Below are 27,348 nucleotides of genomic sequence, written 5' to 3'. Positions count from 1 at the left end.
CTTAGGATTTCTTACTTGCCAATGTGCTCAATTCTTAACGTCATAGCTGGAAAAAAAGTGAGAATAGAATTTGAAAAGCATCTAAGAAATTTAATACCAGGCAGGATTTACCTTTCGATGCAAGCCTATTTTTCCCCCAGATTCCTCATTACTTAGAATGGGATTTAAAAGACTTTTTGCAGTTCTACTAAATATTGTGTTTTGAGATTACTCTGAAGTCTGAAGTACAACGGAGAGGAAGTATTTTCTTATCTATTGTTTGCTTTTTTAAGAGAGAACATTATTATTAAGTTTTATAGCTTGCTAGCTTCATGATACCTAAAAATGAAATAATCCTACATATGCCTAAAGCAGAGGAATAATTTAATTATATATTAACATGCTAACAGTCAAGGCACAGAAGAACCAAGATCTGTGAATAGTAATATTTTTAGTTATTTCATTACTAAAAATAAATATTTAATAATTAAACTTTGGTTAGTCAGAAAATTCCCATTGACTCTAAACACCACTATTTTTCTTTTCTTTTGCCACATGGCTGTTTTCACAGCTCAAGAAGCAGCTCATGTATGGCAGGTTTTCCCTCCGGTCTGGAGTGCCTCAGGCAAGAATGAGTAGTCCCAGTCTACTTACTTCGTCTCTGTTCATTATGTATTATAACTTTTTGAATTTTATATTGAAAATGTTTGTCTTGAAAATATTTTCTCTCCAAAGGTGACTTTTGGGGCTTCTGATTTTTCTTCTTTTTAATACAAAGACTCTACTTCTGCTTGGGATATGCACTTTCTTACTAACCTGTGTAGTTTACTTCAGCTTCTGGCAGGTTACAGGCAAGACTGAAAATATCTGCTTAAGGCCTGTAATAAATAAATAAGTTTTGCTGTACCAAAAAAAGGAATTACTTTCCCAACTTTCCCCTTGTACAAACTTCAATAATTTATGTACTACTGTTCTTCATTCATATTCTCTTTCTCGCAAGTCAAGGAACAATTCTGTTTAAAAATATCCCTTAACTCAGGATTTAAAATAGAAATTGCTTACTCAATGACACTCCTAATGGTCATTTACTTTAACTAGAAAATAGTAAATGGGAAATATTTGGTTACTGTATCAACTAACCACTAACCATAACCTTAGGCCATAACTTATGATATATTTTGAAGGGCCATCCTAGAGCGCTATGTGACTGTCAAAATACTGCAGTCAATATCCCACACATCTCTTTTCTTAACCATTTTTTTCTTCACCTCGTAAGTACCCTGCCATTTAGAAATCTCATATTTCTTCTGGTTTTCTGTCTCACCAGCAATATGAACTCTCATATGTGCTTATTGGGCAACTGAATAATTCTGTTATATTTGCATAACTTAAATATCACAACAGGGACTATTTGGAGATACAATAAAGATTATTTATACAGGAAATTGTGCATTTTCTACATAAAAGTTGCTGGCTATTACAGAACCTCATGAGGCAGTTGTATATCAGAGATAAATAGGCAGCATGGGGTAACGTCACATGATTAAGTAGATGCACAGTGACTATAGAAATACTGGAGTTAGATAGCCACATTTCTGGAGTAATAAGTTGGTCTAGATTCAGGCCAATATTGCAGAAGCATCAAAATAAGAGCTCCTTTGACCAGAGGAAAAATACACAATGATCTGGTTTAGAACCTTGTAATACGAGGTTGCTTTCACTTGAGGACAATCAATTTGGACTTGTCAAACAGGGGGACAAGGAAAGTAAGTATATCCTACTCCATCAGGCTGTGCCTCTCAGCAGTATTTGAGAAATTAACAGAAATCCCATTGCTTCTAATTCTCTTCATTTTGATGGCTTGATCGCATACACATCCTACTGCTGTGTTGCACTTCTTGCAAAAATATGCTCACCTCTTGTCTCAGAATTTATTTCCATAGTTATGCAAACGCTGGTGGACAAATAGAGATGTTAAACTGATATTAATGATGGCTGATCAGGGATGGTGTTCAGTATACACATTTTCACGCAGGACTTTTCCAGAGAGGCATGCAGGGCTATTATTCGGTAATGGCCATATTCACACCGGTAGTGTTAGAATGCCAGTAGTAATTCAGAAGACTGATTTAACCTATGAAGCTATGCCTGCCATTAGTGAAGAAAGATTCAAATACTGTTTAAGCAGATATTCTGGGGGCCTGCTTAATGTGCTTTTTCTGATGAGCTTATTGACAATGCTGCAAGGCTAAGCTGGATTGCAAGAGTAGCATTTTTATTCAATTATATTGAAATTATTTTTATTTTTCATAAAAATATTTATATTATACAGTATTAATTAAGCAAAGGAAAACTGGGTGAAGCTAGGTTATCTACTAATTTTTCAATGTTAGAACAAATGGCAGTTTATAAAAATCATGCAAGAAAATGTTGGACTCAGGAATACTTAAGCAATCATCTCACACATCTTTCAAATGCACTGTATTTTCTGCCATTTTCTATGCAGATTGAACACTTCAAGTTTATACACAGTAAGTTTATACCAAATTGCTTTAAATTCTTTAGAAGGGTGGAATATGTGATGTTTCACATGCTATTTTCAAATAAATTGTGCAGATTAAAAACAAAGGAATAGAACTGAGTTGTTCAGTGAAATCTAATAATGAAGAGTTTTCTGCAGCTAACATTTTTTAAAAAGCAAGAAAAAATATAATTGCAAATTTGAGGAAAATTCAAACTGATTGTAGAGTTTGTATTGCTCAAAGGTTCATAAATGTGCGATCCTAATTCTTATTTTTCACATCTTTGGGACTGAGCAGATAAAAATTCTGGCTATAACTTAGAGAAATAAAGCTCTATAAACATGGAACTATTTGGTGAAGGTGAAAATTGTGCAGTGATTTTGGCCTAGATTCATCCCACCAATTTCAATAGAATCTTCTCTGAAGATATACTGGATGTCCCATTTAAATACCTTACGTAAGATGGGATAAATCTTTGTTCCTGCTCTGTGTGGATATGTGGTCTAAGTGGCTGCATGATATGCTGATACATCTACCTATCCTTCTTACACCTCCTTATCCTGAAGCACACTGCTCTTTTGCATTTTTCTTAAGAATACAATCATTCCAGTCCCTATTCTTTTAGCCAGCAGGCTTTGAAGAGAGAGAAAAAAAATGAAAATATTTCTTTCTTTCGTGTCCTTTTGCTTCCTAAAATAGGTCATTCTTTCAGCAGATGTGGACTGAAGGTTTAACATAGGTTATCTTGCAATTACTTGTATTCTAAGGCAGTAGCTGGAGTGTTAGTGGTACTTAAGTAAAATAGCTGTGTGATGAAAAGACTTCATTTCCATGAACCTTTTTTAAGGTGAGGAATGAGTTAGAAAAACTTAATTCAAAATTGCTTTTACCTACCTGCTGCAACTTTAATGAATATAAAACAGGAAAACATATTACACTACAAAGACTCTCTCTTCCCTTTCATATATACCCAATTTACACATCTGAGAGTTCACATTTATGAAATCCTGGTAACAAAATCTGGTCTCATTCTATGCTACAGAAGTATATATGTAGAAAGTAATGATGCATACTTACCTATTCTTTCTTTTCATGAATAACTTCCAATGCCTTAGATTCAAAATATGCCATAGGTTTCTCCAGCTTTATGAACCAGAAACAATTGTTTCTGCACAGAGTTAAACAATACTCTTCCAGAGAAAAAAAAATTCCCTGTAACTGTTCCAAAGAGTAGAACGTTTTGGAGAAAATTCACTTTGTCAAATTACTGGCACCGCAATTCTTCCAGAAAAGGCAAAACTACATACTGTACTATTTTCTTCAACAACAGAATAAGGTGATTTTCCCCGCTTTCACCCTGTTCTTTTTTTTTTTTTCATAAATTTCTATATTCCAGTAATAGTGAATCACTACCCAAACAATAGTGAGATTTTCAGAGCTGCTTTTAAGTGCCCTGGATAGAAATATTAGTCTTCTGTATCACAATACAGGGGTTTTTTTACAGGTTAATTATCTAAATAGAGTAAAAATACAGTCAAACTTAGGCAATCGCACTGAACGAGTGGGGCAGGTAAAGGAAAGGAATAGATTTTTTGTCTTGTCTTTTTTCTTAACCAATGTCCTCTCACTGCTTAGAATGGCATGATAGTCATTTCAGTGTGGCTAGTCCCAGATCGTGAGAAAAGACAAGTCTGTCATTATTTTAAACCTCAAAGAATAAGAGTGGTCCCAATGGTTTAAAACAAAAAAATCTGCTAAAACTGCACAGACTTTCACCTGCAAGTTCTTTACCATATTCTCTGTTTTGTAATTGCTGTTCTTTTACTACTTCCTTCTAACCTCAAGAAAATGCGAACTTTGCATGAATCAGAGCAGAGGCCTAGGAATAACTTCTCTCTTATGCATCGGATCTCAGTCATATACATTTGTCAGTAAGAAATGTCGGTTCAGTATGAACAGAAACAGTATGATCTGACATACTGCAAATCAACATCTTTCTAGTCTTGCAATATTGTGTATATTAGTGTATGCTGAGTAGTGCAGTATATTTATATTCTTTCACTACATTCTAGTCCTCTCTGGAGAAATGCAATACTTTCATTTACATATGTTTTTTGTTTTTCAGTGTATAATTATAGCTAAGTCTATGAACAAGCACTCTCCAACAAATAAAAAAGTCCCTATAGACTAAATAATGCCCCAAGGCATTATTTAGAGGGATCTGAGCAACAACTGTCCACAATGTCAGCTGCACATTGGATGAAAAAGAAATACAGTGTCTAACATTTCTTAATATTCTATTGCCATGATATTCAACTGTTTATATATATATATATATATATATATATATATATATTCTTTTTCTCTGTTTAGGTTTTGCTGTAACATATAAATGAAAGTCAACAAGATGACATTTAATTACAGACAAAACATTAAATAACAGGGAACATATATAAATACATACATCATATATTTTTGTATATGAAGAGAAATTGCATATAAATTAGGATTCTAGTGCAGATAGCATTATATATTCAGTTTTCTCCATTTTTAACACTGCAGTTTCACTGTGATTACAGTTCCTTCCTATTCTTAGAACAAGTGATATCCCAGTGCTATAAGGACTTAAGAAGCTAGCTTCAGTGGAGTACAGTTTTTGTCCACATAGTCCCTGAACACCATGTATTTGGATGCCACCTTAGTTCCCAGAGTTTAAAAAGAGACAAATTCACATCCAGCAAAAGAATCCATTATTAGTTCATTTTTTGGAGAAAATTAAGTCATGAACAAGATTCACTACAGGCACTTATTGTGCTGCTATTCACAGACCAAACACAAATTCAAGCCACAGGACCTCATCTAATTTTTATATCACCAAATATGAAATGATCACAAGACAGTGACATAAAATAGTAATGAAATAATACAATTCTAGGGATGGAATACTAAAATCAAATGACCACTTGTGGCGGACAGATGAGTGAACTTTTGCCTTAAACATTTCTTGGTACATAAGGTGCAAGCAAACCAAAACCCCGAACAAGCCATCTGTTCCCAGCAGAAACAGGACTGAGCTGCTGCGACCCCTGAAATGGTCTCCCTGCGACCATGTGGGACACACCGAGCCTGCGCTGAACCGGACCACGATCGGACAGAGACTTTGGGACCTGGACTGCAAATTACTGCCGCTTAACACAACTTTTATAAAACTTGCTTAGCCGCACTCCCTAGTTCAGTGAGAAAGGGCCCCAGAGCTGGTGCAGGCTGGAAAGATAAGGGAGTTACCAGCAGTTTGCATTCCTATGCTTCTCACTCCAGGAGGGAGGATGTCAAGGCTTTGAAATAAGGCCTGCTTGGGCGCCAGGACCCTGGGAAACAAAGCCTCCCCTCACTGCTGAAACAGTGTTAATTTGGGGGGGGTCTGGATTATATCCTCCTCGTCAGGACCTTGGAAGATAACACCTACTGTCACTGCTGGGGCAGTGCTAATTGCTGGAACAACACCTGTTTGTCAGGGCCCTGAGAAAGAAGGGCAGAACCCGAGGAATCAAAACACATTTGTCAGCAGAAACCGCAACAGTAAAGATAAGGGAGAAAAGCAGCCTGCCTGGGAACAACGATGAGACCCAATAGGGAGCAGGAGACCCCAGACCCAAAAATTACTATTGGTCTGAACTACCGTGTGAGGGGCGGGAAACTTAATTTGAAAAAGCTATAATTGCCCAGGGATTTCTTTGTTTGGGGTCCCTCTTCGGAGGCACCCAACTCGAGCTGTAACTACTGCACGCATGTCATTACAATTTATTTATTTAATTTGCCTTGATTTGGCTCCGAACTTTTCAGCGGGAACCTAGGGTCGGACCCTGCTCGAGTTGTAATTACTGCACGCGCATCGCTAAAATTTACACCCAGGGTGAAGAGGACCAACGGGACGCCGCTGGATCCACGGGTGGTGATATCTCTTTCTCTCTCCCCCTTTTCTCTCTCTCTCTTTCTCTCTCTCTTCCCCTTCGCCTTCTCCCCCCACCTTTTCTCCCCACTCCGTGCAAAATAAAGTTAAAAGGTTGTACGATATTTGACCGGTTTTAGCGTCTTAATCTCGTCCTTGGGATCGTAACGAACCCCCCCCGATATTGGATCGGGACACCACTGTACCTATCCTGCAGTACGTGAGAGCTGTTGCTATTACCACACATGCTACCTCCCAGAGCTAGAAATCCATACGAAATACTGTAGATTATGTGTGCTATGCTCCCTAATGCATGTTTGCATCAACCTTCAGTAATAATGGGAGTTTTGCCTAGCTATCAGAAGAACACCAGACTAAAGCAGTCCCACATGCTAAAAGCATTCTTGCGTCCAAATGTAAAGCTTTCCTTCTTAAATTCCTTACAGCTTTAATAAAAATAGTCTACCCAAATTGTTTCACATTTTGTGAATATGTGATTGCCAGATATCCAAGTGCTACAACTTCCCATGTAAATCAATGAAACTAAAATAAATTCATTAAAATTTAATTATAAAAATGTTCTTTTCAATTTGGATACCTGGTATTCCTTGATGTTTGTAAAATCACATTGCCTGATCTTGTAGCAAATGTTTTTCTTTTTTGTTTTAATCTAAAAATAACATCAGTTGCTCAAAGTTAAAGCTATTGATTAAATACAAACACCAAAAAGGGTAAGGCAATTTAATACACTGGACAATTAATCAGCCATATACCCATTATGCAGTTGTAATCAACAGCATTTTCATCTAATTTTTGAAGTGCTAGTAAGGGTTGAGAAAAATTTAGCAAAGTGAAATCAATTCTTCCACTGTCAATGCTAGCTCGGCCTTATCCAGAAATAGTAAAGGAATTCAGTCTCCACATCTGTTACTATAGTAACAGTAAATTCTCTTCAAATATATAGAAACACAGGACTGGAAGGGACCTCTTAAGTCCTCAGATCCATTTTCTGCAAATGTAAGAAAACTTATAACAAAAGTATTGTCTAGTTTTATTTGTTCCACCTTAAACACAGTTTTATGTCTTACTCTACTATTCCTATTGAAGGGGAATTGAGAAACTCTCTGCGATTGAGTCCTAAGAGTTATAGAACTATTTTGTTCCTGTCTCAGCAGTGTCCTTTGTTAAGTAACTCTGCTGCCCTGGAGCTGTGAGGATGTAGAAATCACAGTCATTTCTTCAGGAACATTTGGCATGGCTGACCAGGATAGCCTATTTTAGTTTTCCCTTGCAAGACAGGTTTGGTTCCCCTGATCATCTCACTGCCTTTTCTTTGCACCTGTTTCAGTTCATATCTAGCTTTGTTGAATATGGGTGACCATAGCTGTAGACCTCCTCTCAAGTACATTCCTAGTACTCTGGTACTTACCCCTTCCTACTTTTAATTATTTCTTTTTCACCCACATTCATCCCTTGGTACACCCTAAGGATGTGCAAACTGCACCTATTAAATTTCATCCCATTTCTACTATCCCGTCCTTAGTGCCATCCAGTCCTCTATATAGGACTGAAATTTTCTCTATTATCATGTTCTGATTTTACCCTCACAGTTCTACTATTCTTGGTAATATTATTAACACAAAAGATCAGTGTCAAAGCAGAAGTTGCGTAACATCACCTCTAACTTTCCTCTTGCCCAACAACATAGTCTGTGTTACCCCTTCTTCAGTCAGTTTCTTCACATCATCCCATTCTTCTTGCAGTGGCCACCTTTTCTAATCATGACCTTTTCCACGTGGCACCAAGTCAAATAACCTACTGAAGTGTAGAAAGATCAGACCTACTCTATTTACATTCTCTAAAATTAATTTCTCAAAAATTCAATAAATAAAATTTACAGTTCATAAATCATCCTGTTTGATCCCATTTGTCTTCAGCTTTTCTTTCCTTCAAAATATGGTAAAAAAGCTTTGACAACTGTTTAGCATGAATGAGCAGAGATTGCATATTTGGTAATTCCCTGCCATTTGGTAACACCTATATCTATTAAAATCTTGCCCTTTTCTCAGTACATGGGAAGACAGATTATATAAGTCCTTTATTTTTAAAGTATTAAAATGTTTAAATTTTGTTTTCAATTTGTGGTAATTTTCATTTTTAAACTCTCAGTGCTAGCTATTATCCTGCTCTTGCCCTGTGTTCTACTCTGTGTTACAATCACCATTACCCTTACTGAAAACTGAGGAAAGCATTTTGTTTTTAGGTCATTCTCAGATTACACATACTTTAGTTCATCTTCACTAGAAAACAGCCCACGTCATCTTTCCTTGTTTTCTTTTTATTTATAAAACTAAGAAAATTTTTTGTATGACTTTCCTTTTCAAGGTCTAAATCATCTTGACTTTGCACAACTCTCACTTTATCCTCATGCTTCTTCATTCCAGGAAGTTTCTCATTCCAGCTGACTACCCCATCCTGCTCGTACAATGACTGGTGAAGGAACCTGACAGCCTTTGACTCATTATTGGTAATATTTTTCTACTAATTGTTACCAATTATTCTACTGACTATCATTAATATTCTATGAGAAAATAATATTTTTCATAATCAGAATTCCTAGCACTTAATTTCTCTATTTTATAACACAAGTCTCTAACTATATTCATATATAATGGTGAGAATCTCTACCAAAGCCATAATACTACTTCACAATCTCCCACATAATCCAGCCTCCAAACTGATTTTGACCCAGATGTGTTTCATCTCAACCAGCAATGCCATTAATGTAGAATATATACAGTGCTACATTTTTAAAGTGAAGGAGCTCTTATTTTTGTTTAGCCTGTTGTTTTAAACTCTGCTGGTGGCACATAAATATACATATTAATCCGTAGCAGAATCTGAATTTTAATCTAGTCAAAGTTCATGCAGAGGATTTACTTCAGGAATTATTAAGCACAAATCCAGAATAATCTTTATGCAAGGTAAACTGAACTTAGAATAAAATCCAGAATAATCTTTATGCAAGGTAAACTGAACTTAGAATAAAAAAGTGTTCTGCTGCAGCTCCCTCACAGTTTGGCAGAACTTTTTTTAATTCTGGGAATTTTAATTAATGTTAATATTATATGAACACATATTCAGCCTAATAATTTTTATAATCCTTCCAATTTCCCATCAGCTTTTTCTGAGTATTATGAAACAGGAACAAGTAATCAATTATTAATATATTTATAAAGTCTTAAAAGTTACTTGAAAAAGAAGAAAACATATATATTTTCAAATCCAAAAATAAATGTAACTCTTTAGCAATAAATAAGTGATTTCTACCACATCAACAAACACTAAAATATGTATCTGCTACTTTACATCTTCTGTGGAAGGAATTACTGAGGATCAAATTATTTTAAATAACTAACTTCTTATATTTCTCCAAAGCTTTATGAAATACTAATTAATATAAATTCCGCAATGTTGCCTAGAGTTTTTGTCAAAGAGAGATCCAGACAATGAACACCTTTACATTATTTCATTTACTCAGCTGCATGGTTACAATAGAGAATAGAAAGTCTTCCTCAAAATTATGCTGCATTTTCAACTGTTGATCTCTATTCCATCCAGATTTTAAAATTTTAAAGTGGGAAGAGTGAGACAAAAATTAACTGGAACTTCTGGCAATTGGGATGGGAGCAAAGATGTGTGAGAAGGGAAAGAACCCATTCAGTTATACAATGTACAGGCTCCACAAATGAGATTCATAATTGTAGAAATTAATCTAAAATGGGCAAAATAGAGTTTGAAACATCAGCTAATAAGATGAGCTTCTTTGCTATACTTTGATGGCTATTACATCATTCTCATTAGCCTCTTTTTGCTAAATATTGGAGGACAAGAGCATCTATTATGTAATTGTTTAAGAAAGCAGATCTATATATCCAATAGATAATTTTCACATGAGTTGGGTCTGTTCTTACAGCTCCATATGAAAATTAAAAAGAAAACTAGTATTTATTTCAGGGACTGAAAAATCAAAGCATAAGTCTGCTCTGTCTCTCTGTAACAGAGTTATGTCGAGGGAGGAAAAGTATGCTAGTTTGCCAGTAACATCATTTTGGTGCTTCCATTTATAGGTTTCCAATATATAATAGTGTAAATGAGCTTACAGAGGTCAACGCCAAAGGTCATCCTTTTCTTGTAAATGGGTTTTCTTTACTGCAGGTTTGACACTCATAATCATGTCACTTCTAAAAATATAGATGGACATATATAGACACAAACACACAAATGCATGCTTATTCTGAAATGCAATTCCCAAGTGAAGCAGAAAGAAAAAAAAACAAAACAGAAAAGTCAAAGCAAACAGGCATATCTAAAATAAACTTACTTATTTACATTTTCTTTAAACCTGAAAATATAAATTTATTTCTGTTCATGTCAAGTGTTTACATCAGAGCTTCAATGAGTCTATAATTTTTACTTGTATTTAAGTTTTTAAACTCCTACCTGTCTGTTTGTCAATAGTGCCGGACCTGAATGCCACCTTTTTGTTCATTCCATTTCTGTGGACACATATGCCTGGCTTGTACCTCTGGCATCCAGAGGCTCAGAGCCTCTCCCCAGTTGGTATAAATACACCATCCAAGCCCAAGAGGTCTTTCCAAAACCACACATGTTCAGCCCAGCCTAGCCCAAGAAAATAAGGCAATTGAAATGAATCTGTGTGCCTGGCCAAGGCACAGACAAGTGAAAGTATGCCTTCATAAGATAATACAGAGATAGTCAGCTACAAGAGTTACCATTCTGGTTAAAAGAATTTGGGTTCTTTTTGATAGGTAATCCAAGTGGAGGTAACATTTTCAAGGGTGCTAGAAAAGATTTTTGACAACTTGGCAATGCTAGGGAGTTCATTACCCAAAACCAAGCAAAAGTATGCAGCACTATCCCTTCCAGTTTTCTCAGAGTTAACATTCACATTAATGACACTATTTCTTTGATGTTAGCAACAGCTGCTTATGATACACAAAAGCTTTCAAGCACCAAATTTTCCTCATAGTATAAGAATGTGCCATTAAATTTAAAACCAAAGTTAGCATGTATTCCATTTCCATGTAATAAAACTTCATGACAAGGCATCAACACAAAAAATCTCAATGTTTAGAGCATGCCTTCTCACTAGAGGAATGTTTATGCTTAAATCTTTTCATTGTAATATTTTATATTCTGTAAAAGTAAATAGTTTTCTATGTCCTTCATAAATATCAAATGCCATTTTGTTGTTGTTAATATATTTATGATTTTTAAGGAAAGAAATCTCAACAGAGACTTGATTTTCCTCCCACATGAAGTTAATTTGGCTGGCAGTAGATTTAATCCTGATTTATGCATGTAAGTAAATAAATTCATATTTCTTTACTTATTTGTAAACCATTTTGCAAAACATATTTTTAAACCATTATTTGTAAGTATTGCATAGACACAGCACACTATATACTACTTTTTCCATTATGGCACTAGTGAGCCCAATGAAATCACTCAGTCTCACATGCATCTATTATTTACCTAGTTCTGAGATCCTTTCCCAGAAGGGATGACCCTGGTTTTTTGTTTATCTGTTTTTCAGAGAAAGGAGTTTTTTAACTTACTGTTAGTATCCTTTTATATTAATATTTTACTACATACCTGGAATGAAGTACATGCTTTCCCAAAACAATCTTCAGGATGTCAAATACATAGGGAATATGACAACTGGGGTTCTGTCTAGACATACAGTATGGAATTTCAGAGAAACTGTCATGTGTACTTCACTCATCCCTATAATCTAAATTCAAACATCTATTCAGGGCTACATGAAACTGATCTATTATTTTGACAATCTTTAGTGCAACAAATCCCTTAAGTAAAAATATAGGAACTTCTAATATGAGAAATATAATCATGCCTTAGTTACCTTAGGCTTATACGAATGATTTCCATATTAAAAGTAATTATAATTGTCACTTCTCACTTTGTTTTTTGGGGCCTTTTCTCATATGATCTTTTTGTTGTTGTTGCTAGTTTTTATATCTGTTATTTCTGTAATGCTTCTTTGTAAATCAGATGTATCATAGGAGCTGAATACCTGCTAAAGAGTAACCAGAACTCCCAGTCACTCAAAAGAATGGACAAAGACATTGACTGAGAGCAGTGGGGTTTTGAGACAGAAAGAGAAAGAGAATAAAAGAAATATGACATCCAATAAAAATAAGTCCTTTCAGTATTTTCCATGGGAAAAGAATGGTAGTCAGTCCCAAAATAGCCAATAATCTCAGAGTTTGTCTTTGCTTTGGATACAGAAAACTGTTTGATATCCTGTATCTGCCTAAAGACTATTTCACAAGCACTCTCAAATTCTCAGTCTTCTCTGAAGGAGTGAATTTCTTAATCAAGAACAATTTTCATTTACACCAATATGATTTCGGTATATATAGAACTTCTAAATCTAGATTCTTTTTTGTATCTAGTGGGAAAAGGCTTATTGTACAACATTGTACAACAGGTCTTTCTTGTAAGTATGCCTGACATGCTTCACTGTGATAGATTTCTGCATGGAAGAGGGGCTGTACAGTTAGCTATTCTAGTATGGGAATAACTTGTAACCTCCAGTGCTTCTAACATCACAGCAAAAAGATTTACCTTGTCCTCATGCATGTGCACCTTGTTCCTCCTGCCATAGTTGCATCTGTAGGTATAGGCACAAAATGAAAATACTTAATCCTGAAAGAGAAGTAGGTTAGAATGACTGTGATAAAATTTAATATTTGGGATTCATCAGACACTTTCATCCTTTTTAAGATTGCAACATTCTGATTAATCTTGTTATGCTATATATTATATATACACCAGCCACATTAGTTTATCAGATGATATTTCCCTAGAGAATCACAGAATAGTTGGGGTTGGAAGAGAACTTTAGAGATCATCTGCCCAGGGGAGGGTCAGCCAGAGCAGGGTCCCCAGGACCATGTCCAGTCCAGTTTTGAATATCTAAGCGGATGGAGATTCCACAACCTCTCTAGAAAACCTGTTCCAGCATTCAATCACTCTTACAGTAAAGAATTGTTTTCTTACGTTCAGTTGGAATTTCCTGTGTTCCAGTTTGTGCCTGTTGCCTCTCGTCTTGTCACAGGGCACCACTGAGAAGACTCTGGCCCCATCCTTTTGACACTCTCCATTAGGTATTTATACACACTGATAAGATTTCCCTGAGCCTTCGCTCCTCCAGGCTGAACAGTCCCAGGTGTCTAAGCCTCTCCTTGCCTGAGAGATTCTCCAGTCCCTTCATCGTCTTTGTGGTTCTACAGTTGCTGTCAGTATTAGCATGCTAAATGCCTTGCAGGAACACTACTCATGTTCCTGCACATATATTCCTCCATACTTCATGATTTTCATTGACTCGCCTATTTACAGCAGCTTCAATGTGTGTATAAATTTCATAAAGTAGTTTGAATAAATTGCCAAGCCATTGTCATTAAAATAAATAAATGAAAAACAATCTTAACTAAGAAAGCACCTGACGCTGAGTTAGTGGCATGACTTTCATGTTATTTTTTCTGTTTAATTAAAACAATGCCCTCACTTATATCTTTCCTTCTATTGCACATATGTAGTAATTACTAGACACCAGGTCCAATGCCCAAATTCTGATTCCCATTCCCCTAAGTTGCCATCTAATTCCAGCATCTAATTCTTTGTCACCTAAAGCCAATAAAGCCTGTTTCTTATTTAAAGCTTCCAAACTGCCAAAGGTTTTTCTTTTTTGCATGCCTAGAAGCACTTCAAGTTCAGCAGTAACCAGACAGCTCAGTACTCGGGTCAGGCTTAGACCTACTGGGGGGCATAAATGCATGAGGAATTCCTTCTTCTATTTCGCCTGTAGTGCTTGATCTGATAAGTGTTATTAGAGCATGCCTATTGGATTTGGCTTCACACAAACTATCACAACAGCCAGAGGAAAAGATGGATTCAAGAATATTTTCTCATGCTTAATACACTCACCATCCTCAACACTGCCAGACTTTAAGTCCCTGCTTTACCTCTGAAGATGATTGTGTTAACAATCATATTATTGAAAATTCAAAGTGAATGGAATTGAGAAATGCTTTTAATTCCTTTTGTCATAGCATTTCTGCTTTACATTAAAGAATTCAAGATTCAAAAGACCAGTAAAGGAAGAAAGAGCAGTATAGAATTCAACAGATTAGGAGGAGTCACGGGGCTCAGTCCTTTGCGTCAAGGATTATTACCCCTTTAACAGTCAAGGGATAAAAAACTTTTTTTATATCCTGGACTCTTCCAAGCAAGTCCACTAATCACTAAGCTAGAAAGTCATTTTCCCTCTTACAATCTCTCTTTTCCTCAATAAATCATTAATTATATTACAAAAGTTAAAACAACATCAGCGGAAGGTTTTCAGCAGTTGTGGGTTTAAATCCCCCTCATTCGGGGGCAAAAATTAAACTCAGACCTACAATATCTTGGATGAATCCCTAAACCATTAGATAATTATAGAAAACTAGGCATCTTGTCTGCTTTTCTTTCAAGTAAAAAGTGATAAAAATGTTTTTTCTTTTTAAAGAAAGAGTTTGATAGCCTACAGTAACAAAAAGAGGTATGCTGAGGTATGAAGTCACTTTCTCATAGCTATGAACATTGTCTGAACACAGAACAAAAGCCATTCCCCACTTTTGTGCTCAGTTTTGACCATTCCTTGTTCCACCTGCTGTTTTTGTGGCTTTCTCTAGTTCCCCATGTGTCCAATACAGATGCTCAGTACCTAACTCAGGCTGCGGATTCTACTTTTCAGGATGTAGTTTCTCAAGGTCAGGTATTGCAATAAACAATCAAATATTACTGTGATGCTGATTAGGATAACCCATCACAAAATTGGGGCACGCTGCAAACTGGTCAATATTTTCCTTTTTTCCTATAAATGTTTGAAATAAAAGTATTTTGATGATGCCTGTACTTCTATATATCTCCAGACCCTATATATTCAGTTTAATCAAAGTTGTTTATCAGTTTAGTTTGAATTTCATTGCTATTAAGCAGAGCAGAAAAACTTTGCTGCAGTACCTAAGTTACTAAATGACAGAAAATTCCCCCAACACAGAACATGCTTCAATTTCTCACCATCACTTATGCTGGAAGAAAATGACATAGATTCAAGAGATAAACTTATAAAAATTAATATTTATATAAGAAAATAAGAAATTCACTTTTTGAAGGATGTTAGAAGGCTTTACAGAGCTATTCAGGCAAGAGCAGAGCTTGGGGAAGAGTTTACTTTAAATTTGAAGAGATGTGGTTGAAGATCTCAGGTGGCATAATTTGTGTTTCAAAGCATTTTAGGCAAGTTGGTTCTGAGAGTCAATACAGGGAATCCTGCCAATCGCCTCAGCAGGCCTCTTACAACCATGTGATTTTTGATTTGTTTCTGGAAGTGTCGTATGTTTATCTGGCTGCTCAAACTGATTATCAAAACATAAGAGGCCCAAGGCTGCATGAAACGATGTGACTGAAACTGAATTAAATCTGAGCATGTTGTTATTGCAAAAGGACAAGAAAATTATGAACTACCAATACGGACACATGTAAAACATTTTCATTCACACCTTGTTAGTAAATGGGTACAAAATTAGGAGCCAAGCAGCGCTAAAAGGTTTCCACATGCTTCTTTCCCATTTCTATGGGATTCAGGAAGAGGACATCTCAGTTTTGCATTTGTTCTAGAAGGCATATCCTCTCAAGGGTGTACAAGTAGTCTTTCAGGCAGTGAACTTTAACTGAAGTGAATAGAAGCCCTACTTCCCTATGTGAAAGCGGAATTAGTGAGAGCTGAGTAGCAGCCATCAGGATGTTTTGCTGTCTTATTTCAAATTCACTACATTCTGGTGAAATATTACAATTAGATTAACTTTTCATTATCTGATGTTTGTTGTAAAACTCATTTTCTCCTTGGAAGAATTCTTCCTTTTGCTGGCAGAAAAATAAGAACTACAGCAGAATATTGGAAAGGACATGGTTTTGCTCCCAGAAGAGGAAACAGGATACAGAAAAATTCATTAGAGGACTTTCTGTCTCTCCGTGTTCCACTGATATATTCTTTAGGATTATGCTCTGAACAGATATGCAAAAAGAAGAGTGTTGAAAGCACAAGTGCAGCAAAAGGACTTATAGCTATAGCATGTATTCTGCCTTCCAAGAATGCTTCTGCTCCGTGTAGTGGTTGCACAAAACTGCACAGTGAATCTATTCCAGAAAACGAGAGTGAAGAAGCAGATCTTTTCCATATTAATAGTTCTATGGTGTTTACTAGAGACTAGTTGCTCAAGAGGTAAGGAATAGGCTTTCGCTTTATATATATGTGTACATATATATTTTTAAATGTATACACATATATATAGTCTCCATTATAAGCAATCACTCATTCAGTTTTTAAATGCCAGTAGTGCATTCTGCTCCAGCCTTGCATGCTGTTTAGGATTTCTATGCAGTTAGCCAGAGAGGAAATTAAAGATTATATCTGAAAAGTAGTTTAAAAGACAAACATAATGTGAATGAAATGAAACACCATTAAAGATGCTGGGCATGTTTTACTCTGATTTACAGCAGTGCTGCTGTCATGCCTGCAATGACATTACACTGGTATAATGAGGAGAGAAATATGACCCAGTGAAACAACGCATTTATTTTGGAATTAAGCTATGACTAAGGGTTAGGTCCACAACAGTATTTCAGAGCCTGCCCTCAGGGCAAAGTCTATACCTAAGATCCCCAAATAATTTAAGGAGGTCCCAAGGTGATCAGTATTAGCACTCTAATGATTCCCAACAGGTAGCTGATGGGAAGATACAGAGTAAGGAAGACCATGACTAAGATAAGTAAAAGACTGGGATATACCTGAAATTCTACCCCTTCCTGAAGCATAGACACCTTTCTTCAGCTCTCAGTTACAAAGCCCATGAGAAACTGGAATTCATAAGTGTGATCCATCTCCTGGATTTATTTGCATTTTTGTCCCTCTTGGTTATGGCTATCTTTTATATAATAATCTTGCAGACACATAATTTATCTGTGGAGACAGAGACATGGTTCAATACCTCTCTCATAGTAACAGGATTCAAAGCTTCATCTTCTACCTGCCTTAGGAGCGTATAACCATCAGGGTGACATAGAGAGACCAATAATAACACAGAACAGTATATAGATACTGCACAAGCAGAAAAAAATAACTCACAATCTAGTATAAACAAAAGACAGCATATGGGCAGGGACAGATGAGGAATATAAAAAAGGGAACATGAGCTAAATAATAGATAGAGGGTTCTGAACACTGGAGCTTAACCACTGAAAACGTTTCTGTCACAGCAAAGGACAGGTTTAAGGACATCTGAGAGGAGAGCAATAACGTAATTTTACTGAAAATGAAAGACTGAGAGAATGAAATCAGAATGTTCCACAGCTGGGGGGTGGAAGCTGGCATGAGGTGCTGATTAGAAATTGATATTTCAACAAGTGATGGCAAGGAGGGGTAAGCTATGAAGTGCTTTCAAAATGAAGATAAATAGCTTATGTTTGATGGGCTCTTGAAAGCGAAGCCATTATAAAAGTGAAAAAAAAAAGTAATGAAATGGTAAAAATTCCTGATTAATAAAATGGTCTTTTTGTCTCATTCTGTATGAATGTGAACACGAACAAGACTGTATGTTTCAAAGTCAGCAAAAAGGATGTTGCAATCACCAGGATTCAAGAGGTTGTAAATCTGGACAAATACTTTAACTGTGTGGAAAAATAGGAAAGACACAACACAGAAATGTCATACAGAAATAAATTTGCAAGACTTCAGCATATCTCAGGGGGCAGGGACCTCAACAAGCAATCAGAAAAAAAGACAAAAGCTAAGTTACAGACCAGAGTAAAAGTGGGATGGCAGCATTGTCTGAAATGGTTTAAAAAATAATACTAATAACAGCAAGAGCAAGGATAAGAATGGAAAGCAAAAGCTGTTCTTTAACTACATTGGCTTCCATTGGGGTTTCAAATACCTACAGTCAGATATTAGGCTGAATGTGATTTTAATTTGGCCTGGAAGGAAACTGGGAAACAGAGCTGTGAATGACTATCCAGAGAGAAGGCACAGACACAGAAGAATCAGCCCTTACCAGTTCTGTGGCTCACACTCCGTTGAAAATATTTCCTATACATACAAAATCCACACCCTCAAAACCTCTGACTTGGGAGGAGTTAATAGGGCTGCAAGCCCATATAATAGCATGTCACTGAATCCCCCAAATATATAAAATATCATTAATGAAATAGTCACATTGATTTTAGATCTTTATATCTCAATAACCATGCTATGTCCCACTATCAGATTGTTTGGTCCTATTTAATTCAGTTAAATTAAAACATAATCATCTGAACAAAACATTAAAACATAATCATTGGAACAAAATTAGTATATAATTTATTTTAGGAACATATTTCATAAAAGAAGCTGAGAAATATTGTTTACTACTTTCTATTTCTCTTAGCAGTGGAGTAATAATGTTTAGAATAGTTATACGAAATAAGTACACATCCCTCTGGATAAGGCTCCTGCACAAAATTTTTACTTCACTTAGCAAGCCTAGCTAAGATTATTTGATTGAACTGTTCTCTCTTTGCAACCTTACGATTTCATAGAGAACAATTACCCAGTAGTGAAAGCAAAGGGAGAATTTAGCCTTTTGATCATAAATATAACTTTCTATAAAAGTTCTTCAAATCACTCTTTATTGTCATGGAATTCCATTTTTCTAAACATATCATTTGCATTATTTTATTTTTTAAAGCAATAAATATCTTAATGTTATCAAGATATTTATTGCTTGCATTTTCACTACTCTACAGATTTACCATTGTATCAGCAAAGCCCAACTAATGCATCTGATCATTCATCCAATATGTGCTATGTTCAGTTTATGCTCCCTTGGGATTACTTCTGTCTGATACAAAAATTTCAATGTATCTGTGACATGGGGCTTGATCCAAACACATGAGGAGGAAGGAGTTTTTCCATTTACCTTAGTGAAATTATACGAATTTACATATGTCATGTATATGTGATGGGTATGTCTATGAATAGATCATAGACAGAGCCAAAGATACAAAATCAATTTTTCACCAGAAGTCTGAAAGAAGAGGATACTAAGATGTTAGAGAAATAAAAAAAAGGATTATACCTATGTGTGCAACATGCACCTGTTTACAAGTACACACAGAGTCTTATCACAACACCTTGACATTAAGGTCGAGATGCTTATGCCACACCTTCCGCCTTCCCCACACAGGACAATCGACCTCATCTCAAAACAAATTTTTTTGTTGTTGTATTCTGTAGCAGTATGCTCATTCGGATAGTAAGAAATTACAGCCTGTAATTGCTTTTGATGAAAAATTGGGAGACAAACAATATATTTTATCTCATAATCTGACATTGCAACAATCAAACAGTCCCACACTAATCTGATACCCAGGATAAGTCTTCTACCTTGTCAGGATTGCCCACTTCAGGGTTTTTCATGAAAAAAATAAGGATTTAATTCAAGAAAAAATAGTCTGCAGTAACAAAATTCAGTTATATAATACTTGCTTAAACTACAGAAATGTTTGGAATTCCATTTATCTCATATTGGAGTTCATTTGAAACTGAAAGTATGAATCTAGATTAATATTTTTAATTAACATAGTGTGACTATAAAAAAAAATACTATTAATCTTTGAATGGAGAAGACCTATAGCTTCTAGCCAATACTTTTGTTTTATTAACAAATTAATAGTAGATCAAATATTGATGGCTCACATAAGTTTAGGAGATTATATCACATCATTTTACAATTTTTTCTCTCAAGTGATCATTCACATCAGAAAAATTATAGCATTCTTTATTCAGTTTCTACCTCTTAGTTAATTTCCACCTTACCCACATAAACTTTCACTGACTTCAGTTTGTCTATAAAAAGACATGGTAAAACCTTAGATCCAGATCTGATAGTTACATATTCATTGCTAATCTTCCACCAATTTCAACTGGCTTTAGCAGTAACTCATGTCACTTTAGGATAGAACTGAAGAAAAACTAGATTTCTGCAAAAATATCATAGGCCAGTTTCTGAGGAGACACATTATCTTACTGCAAAATTTGCACAAAGATAAACTAGAAACTGGCTTAAACATTTCGTTTCAAAGCTTCATCAAGAACTTTTTTTTTTTTTTTTTTTTTTTTTTTTGCCTACAGGAATTGTATTCTCCCCAGAATATAACATGTATTCATGGATATTTGTCTTTTGCTTTACTATTAACAAATACATTGACTTTTGAATTAGTGTATTATTGAATAAGATATTCAAAGTTCTGTTCAATGCATAAAAGTGCAATATATAAAGCAAACATATTTAACTGTTCACAACAGACATGCATTTCCCCGGCATGTATGATTTTATCTCTTAAGAATATTCCTTTTCCTCAAACTGTTTTCAGTTAAAAATGGTTCATTGTACCTCTATAAAAAACATAGTTGTACTATGCCACAAATTTCAAATGAATTAGCCTCTAAATGTCTCATTGCTAATAAGACAATGAAACCATTCCCCATTTAAAAAAGTTAACAGTGACTATCAATTTAGACTATATGCCTGACAGTTCAAATACATTTTTGGCCATAAAACAGGTTTGCAAGTCTTAAATGGTTTCACATTTCTCTAAACCATACTAAGAGCATAACATGAATATTTTAAGCAGCTTAGCTTTGATTTAAATATATTTGCTCAGGATATGCTGGCAGCATCCCAAAATGCAGTGTAATACCCCTAAAGCTGGCAATTCCAAACTCAATTTAAGAAAGCAGATAATATGGACTAGCAGCATTAAAGCAAATAAAGTCAATTAACTGATTTTTTTTTCTTAATTTGTTTTCTCTAGCTTGAAATTGCAAAGAATGGATAAAGCTGCGGGATTAATGAAGAAAGAAATTAATGGAAAAGGAATATAAAACAAAAAAGGGAACAGAGAAGTCCAGGAGCTATTATTCATTACTTGACTCTTATTAAGGGGTTGCGGTTGTATGGTAATATTCGTTTATTTAAAGTAGCCATGGTGCAGAAGGAAACTCCACTATTGGAATATTGTAGCTATTCACCAGCATGTTACCTGAGAAGCAATATGTTAATTTGAAAGCATTTACTTTCTTTAAAAAAGGAATAGTGGAAAGTATACTATGGAAAATAATGTTTATTGTAAATACTCTGTCAAGCTTTCTGTTCCTGAGATTTTCTTCATACATGAAGGTTAATTCAATCCACTGTTAAATCAGTTATGCAGGCTGCTGTATGTGTATATTGAGACACTGGCACTGAGATGTTCCAGGATTGATTATCAGGGAAACAGCTGAAAGGAGTTAGACAATACTAGCACATTTTGCAAATGGAAACAAACTGCTTACATTATTTAGTTACTGCTTGAAAGTATTTCATATTTTGATGCCTACATTTCAGCCATCTTAAAAACAGAAGAAATAAGTTCCTTTTACACTCTACTTGCTGCACTTACACTGGAAGCATTCATTAAAAAGTCCTGTTGAATAATTTGCTAGTAAATTTCCAACACTCACTTATCTTAAGTTTTAAAAGTAAATTTTTATTTTTCATTATCTATTATATTTCCGCCATTATCTAAAAGTCAACAAAAGTAATTTTACCAACAGAGCATGTTGTGTTTCCCAACAATAATATACCAGGGTTCATAAGGGGTCCATTCTAAAGAACATTTTAACATACGTACATCCATATGCTTTGTTTCTAGATCCATCTGTTTTGATTTGCTATATATGCTTCAAAATAATATTTACTTTACAAAACAGATACATTATAAGTAAAATAGAGCCCATAATATTTGATTTGGATGACACAGAGGGATTTTCAAACCTATTTTATTATTTTAATAAATTGTTGTAAACTTGGAAAGGAAATTGCAAAATCTTTTCTGGAGATGGAAATTATATAAAAAATTTAATAACTAATTGTAAAACTAAGGTGTAAAAGCAAAAACTTTAATAATGTTGCAGTGAATATTTAACTTTGATATTACTGAAGGCATTCAGTACAGTCTTTAAGACACTGGATGCCATAATGCTAAGTAGATAGATACTTAAACCATTTTCAGCTAACCAGATTTAAGCCTCCTTGCAGAATTGCATTGCTTTGCAGCTCATCTGGCCATCCAGGGTACATTTTCCTAAGCCGCCTCTGAAAGGGTCCACCTTAGATCACTCTAGATTCAGGAAAGCCTTGAGCTTGAAAAAATATGGAATATTTGATCTTCAGAATCTATTTGCCTTAAAAAGCACTATACAGTAAGTGTCTATAGTAGTCTAAGTAGTGTCTATAGCAGTGTCTAATGAAGAACGTTAATCTAACGAAGATTAATAATCAAAATTATCATCCTAAACACCACTGCCCTAAGAAATTGGAAAATTCCAGTACACCTAGTTAATAGTCACTGTACAGTGTTGCCACTCCCATGGATTCCTATGAAATAGCAAGTGCTCAGCCTCCTTAAAAATTAGGTGCAAATTAGGTCATATCTTCCTTATCTCTGCTAAAGCCACATTGTGCCATCCTTCCCGATGCTTCCTGATGCTCATTCACTGACCTCCCTGGAACTGTACAGAAGATTAACTGGCCTATGGTGTTTAGTGAGTCTCAATATTAAGTAGGGAATATTTAGCTTAAATGTAGGTTTCCAGGAAGGAATTGTTTTGTATGAGAGGAGAATAACTAAAACTTCCTCCAGAAGACTACTAAGGTCTTCTGGATCAAGATTATTGCACAAATAATCTAGAACTCAGTGTTGTCAGTTCAGACTACATCTTTACATCTTTTAGCTAATGAGTTCTCATCTCTGTGTTTTAAATTGTATATAAAATAGATATGTTGATATGTGCAATATACATACAAACACTTAGTACACTTGCGGTTCGATTTGCTGTAAGATTGTTTGAGATACAAAATACTGGTGGCTTACTTTTCCTTTAAAAATCTAAATACCCTGAAATATTGCTGAAATACAAAAACATAAACAGAAATAAATACTGAGCCTTCAGATCTCCCAGCAAATCCATATTCCAGGTGGTTATTGACATTTCCTGACTCTTTAATACAAGGTGAGGAATTAATCCTTAAACACTTCAGTACATTCCTTAACAGACATAACTGTTGCATAATTAAATCAGAATTCTCTTGACACTGGCTCTCCAAAAAGATGTTTGCTGTATGTTGATCTTCCTGTTTACCACTCTTTATTCAGTGATAAAATTCCCTCTGGGAAGAGTGCCTGCCTTTGAAGTTATACCAGCAACAGAATATTAAAAAGTGTGAGAGAAACCTGATTTCCTACCAGTCTGAGATGCAGTATGTCAAGTCTGAGAGAACAAAAACCTTCAGTAATGAGGCAGTAGTAAAATCAACTAATATGTGGTGCATTTTTTCTCACCCAAATACCACATGTGTTCCTAAATAAAGAAGGTTTAATGGTCAATGATAACTTCTCTGTGTTCTGTCCCCTCAGAATAAGAGTTAGATGGTCTAAACTGTAATTGTATTCCTGCTTATACTTTCCTATTTCAGCGATATTTCAGGATATTTACATTTTTAAAGGAAAAGTAAGCAGCCAGTATTTTGTATCTCAAATAACCTCATAGCAAATCAAACCACAACTGTACTAAACATTTGATAACTGCTTATGACACGTGGTATCTTTGCTGATTCGGGTCTCAGTGTTTTACACACAAAATGCTCATGCAACAAGCACTAACCCAATTTATAGGAAGCCTATTTCTATTATGATTCCATAAGAAAAAATCCCTTAAGTCTAAATATAAAATACACTTAAAATGCACCTTAAAAGGACAAAATATTATTTAAAATTTTGACTGTGCGGATTTTGAAATACGATTGTAAATTTAAACAACAGTCTTTCTTACTTAATATAAGAATAACATCTTCTGTACTGTTAAGGTAACAAATATAGTATGCCTGTTAGTGACAAATAAGCAATGTTATCCAATTTCTGTGAAATATGCTTACAAATGTAGTGAGTTACTTTTCAAAACATTTTCTATTTCTGAATAGAATTTTTTCATGTATAATCTAGAAGGAATATTCAAGTTGTCTTCAGTGACAAGGATAACAAGGAAAAAGTTCCTCGGAACAAATGTAGGTTTTATTTATTATCCACAGAAGACAGATTGTGTGGTAATGGATTAAAACGTAATGTGAATCACAATAAATAAACATGTAGTAGCTTCCATTTCACTACATTTACATATCCTCATAAAAATAATATAATAACTCAAGAGGCACAACAAACACTTTAGCTGTCCCTCTTTTCTTCAGTGTAATCTTTCATTGTGTTATGAATCATTAGCTAGGAAGAGGGAGAAAAGGGGGAAAAAGAGAAGGCGGAGATAAAATAGAGAAAGTTTATGACCTCTTCAGAAGAAAAAACAAAAAGAATCAGGAAGCGATATGACAGTTTATCTGTAGCTATATTTTTCCCACCAAGTGTTGAAAGATAACCTTATCATCTTACTATTAAGTATGAAGAATCCTATTCAAAATCCTATCCAATTCAAAATACAACAGTTTTTCTAAGAACCAAAATCTCTTTAGCCATTTATATTATTTTGAAATAGGATAAGAAGCCATTAATTATTAAACTGTATGATACTACTTTGTGATATAGTTTTGATAGCAATAACAGCAATTTAATATATTCACTGTATCTGAAAGGATGATGGACACTTTTTTAGCCAGTGATTTTTAGATAGCTCATCTGTTCCACCTCAAATGATTCATAACTTCATCACCAAATTGCACATTTATGATTTTACTAGAACTCTACAGGCTGGGTCAGAAAATTTCTGTTTCATAACTTTAAGTTTTTAAAAAAATGCATAGATGTGGATTAAGTGTACAAACTAATCTATAGGATTTACTGACACCAATGCTAAAGACCTTTGGCCCTCACATGTAGAGTTCTGCATAGCAACTCTGGAACAACTGTTCTTGAACAACTTCATATATGAACAAAAGAATGCCTAGTCCTACCCAACTTTATTTCCTTTGGGAGACCCCTCTTCTACAGCAATAATATCCACGGGGAGTTTTTCAACAACAGTTAATAAGTTAATAATTTACAGTTCTACATAACGGGAAGTAACTATCAAATATTCCGTTAGAGACTTAGGAATTGCTGCATAGTCATTTTTGAGCATTTAGGATTATCAGAAACAAAGATTATCTAGATTTCTGTTATATTTGGAGGTTGCGTAATCTATGGTTTGCTGACAATGTAGAATATCTATGGCTTTTGTAGAAGTGTAAGAATTAAAGATTATTTCAGTAGACACTGAAGAAAAGTTACTGTAAATAGACTGCAAAAACAAAGTAGTAATATTTGTTTTCATGAAAAAACAGACAAAGACCACATTCAAAATAACAGATCCTTCAGAATGCTGACTCAAAACATACTTCACAGAATTTCACTTACTAGAGGAAATATTATCATTTTACTGCAGATGCAAAATTAAAAGCAGATGCAAAGTTTACCCAAATATTGAAGCCAAAGTATGAAAATTTTGAATCCAGATTTCAGGTTATTAAACACAGGAAAAAAAATGCTACTTTGTGCAATTTATTTTGTAAATATTAGCTTTATACACAATGCAGTGATTTTCTTCTTCATAATTTTTTTTTGTTTTTTTTCCTCTTGACCAGATCTAAAAGGACATATTAATTAAACTATAACAGGTGCACATTAATTTGTGAGGATAATAGCTATCTGCTACCTCCATAAATAAGAACAACATTTGACAATTTTAAAATTTGCTGCATGTTTCTTTTTGTCTTATTAATTATTATTTTGTGTGGAGTCTTATGATTCTGTTAGGATTACTGTTAAAATGCAATTATAATGTTTTGCAACATACATGTGGGAATTTTATCTTGATACATTAGAAACTGAACATTGTTACTTTATTAAGCAGAATTAGAGTGAACTTAAGAATTTTGAGTACCCAAAACCCAAAAGTGAGACATTCGGTTCTGAAATATAACCTTTCCAGTTTTAATTGAATATGACACATCAATAAAAAGTGCATAAAATTCCAATTATAGCACTTTCTTTACCAGATTTCACTTTTTTATCATTTTTCATCAGACTTTTTGGTATCTTAAAAACTGAGCTGCCATTTGTAGATTCCTGAGGACTCCTGGCTGTCATTCAAATACTTACTTAAATCTGTGGCCATTTTAAGATACGGTTTTATTTTAACATTATTTGCAATTCCTCTATGGAGTATTTCTCTGGACATTGCCAACATATATCTGGTTTTCAGAGCAATGTCTACTCAGACAAGCTCCAGGGAGATCTATTTTCCAGAAAAGCTCAATCAGATAAATTACTATTAGTGCAAGATCCTTGAGCTGGACACCTTCAAATTCAGCTTTAATCAATGATTTCATAATTGTATCATTTCCTTCACATGCAGCTATTAAGCAGCTGAGCTACTCGTAGTTCCCCATTTTATATTGTCCAAAGGAAAACACTTTTATAACTGGCACATGAAGCATCTTGGCATAGGAATAAAAAACCTACATTTTCTTTGCTTCTGTAATGTTTATAGTACATGAACACAGTGGCCTTATTAAGGTATCAACAGCTTCATGACTTCCTCCGTGAAGATACTGAATGATGAAATCATGCTGTTTTATTTATGGAACCAGTGAGCCAATTGTCCTTCTGGGCTTTGGATTTTCAACA

At 34.8% G+C, this 27,348-nt stretch overlaps 1 protein-coding gene and 1 long non-coding RNA gene across 4 annotated transcripts in view; one reads left to right on the top strand and one right to left on the bottom strand.

The window, feature by feature from the left end:
* GRIK2 (glutamate ionotropic receptor kainate type subunit 2) overlaps window positions 1–27,348 on the bottom strand; it is a 438,669-nt gene that overhangs the window by 392,982 nt on the left and 18,339 nt on the right. The window lies entirely within an intron of this gene.
* On the top strand, window positions 5,815–27,141 carry LOC135327846 (uncharacterized). 3 transcript variants are annotated; one of them, XR_010388306.1, is made up of 4 exons: window positions 5,815–6,450; window positions 8,895–8,977; window positions 11,753–11,835; window positions 21,451–27,141. It is a non-coding gene; the product is annotated as an uncharacterized LOC135327846 (long non-coding RNA). The 3 variants fall into 3 exon arrangements; XR_010388307.1 differs by having other exon boundaries at window positions 5,815–6,453; XR_010388308.1 differs by lacking the exon at window positions 21,451–27,141 and adding an exon at window positions 13,616–13,988.

The sequence above is a fragment of the Dromaius novaehollandiae genome, chromosome 3 (assembly GCF_036370855.1).
Source record: "Dromaius novaehollandiae isolate bDroNov1 chromosome 3, bDroNov1.hap1, whole genome shotgun sequence".
Classification (NCBI taxonomy): Eukaryota; Metazoa; Chordata; class Aves; order Casuariiformes; family Dromaiidae; genus Dromaius; species Dromaius novaehollandiae.
This window is presented reverse-complemented; position numbering and strand designations above follow the sequence as displayed.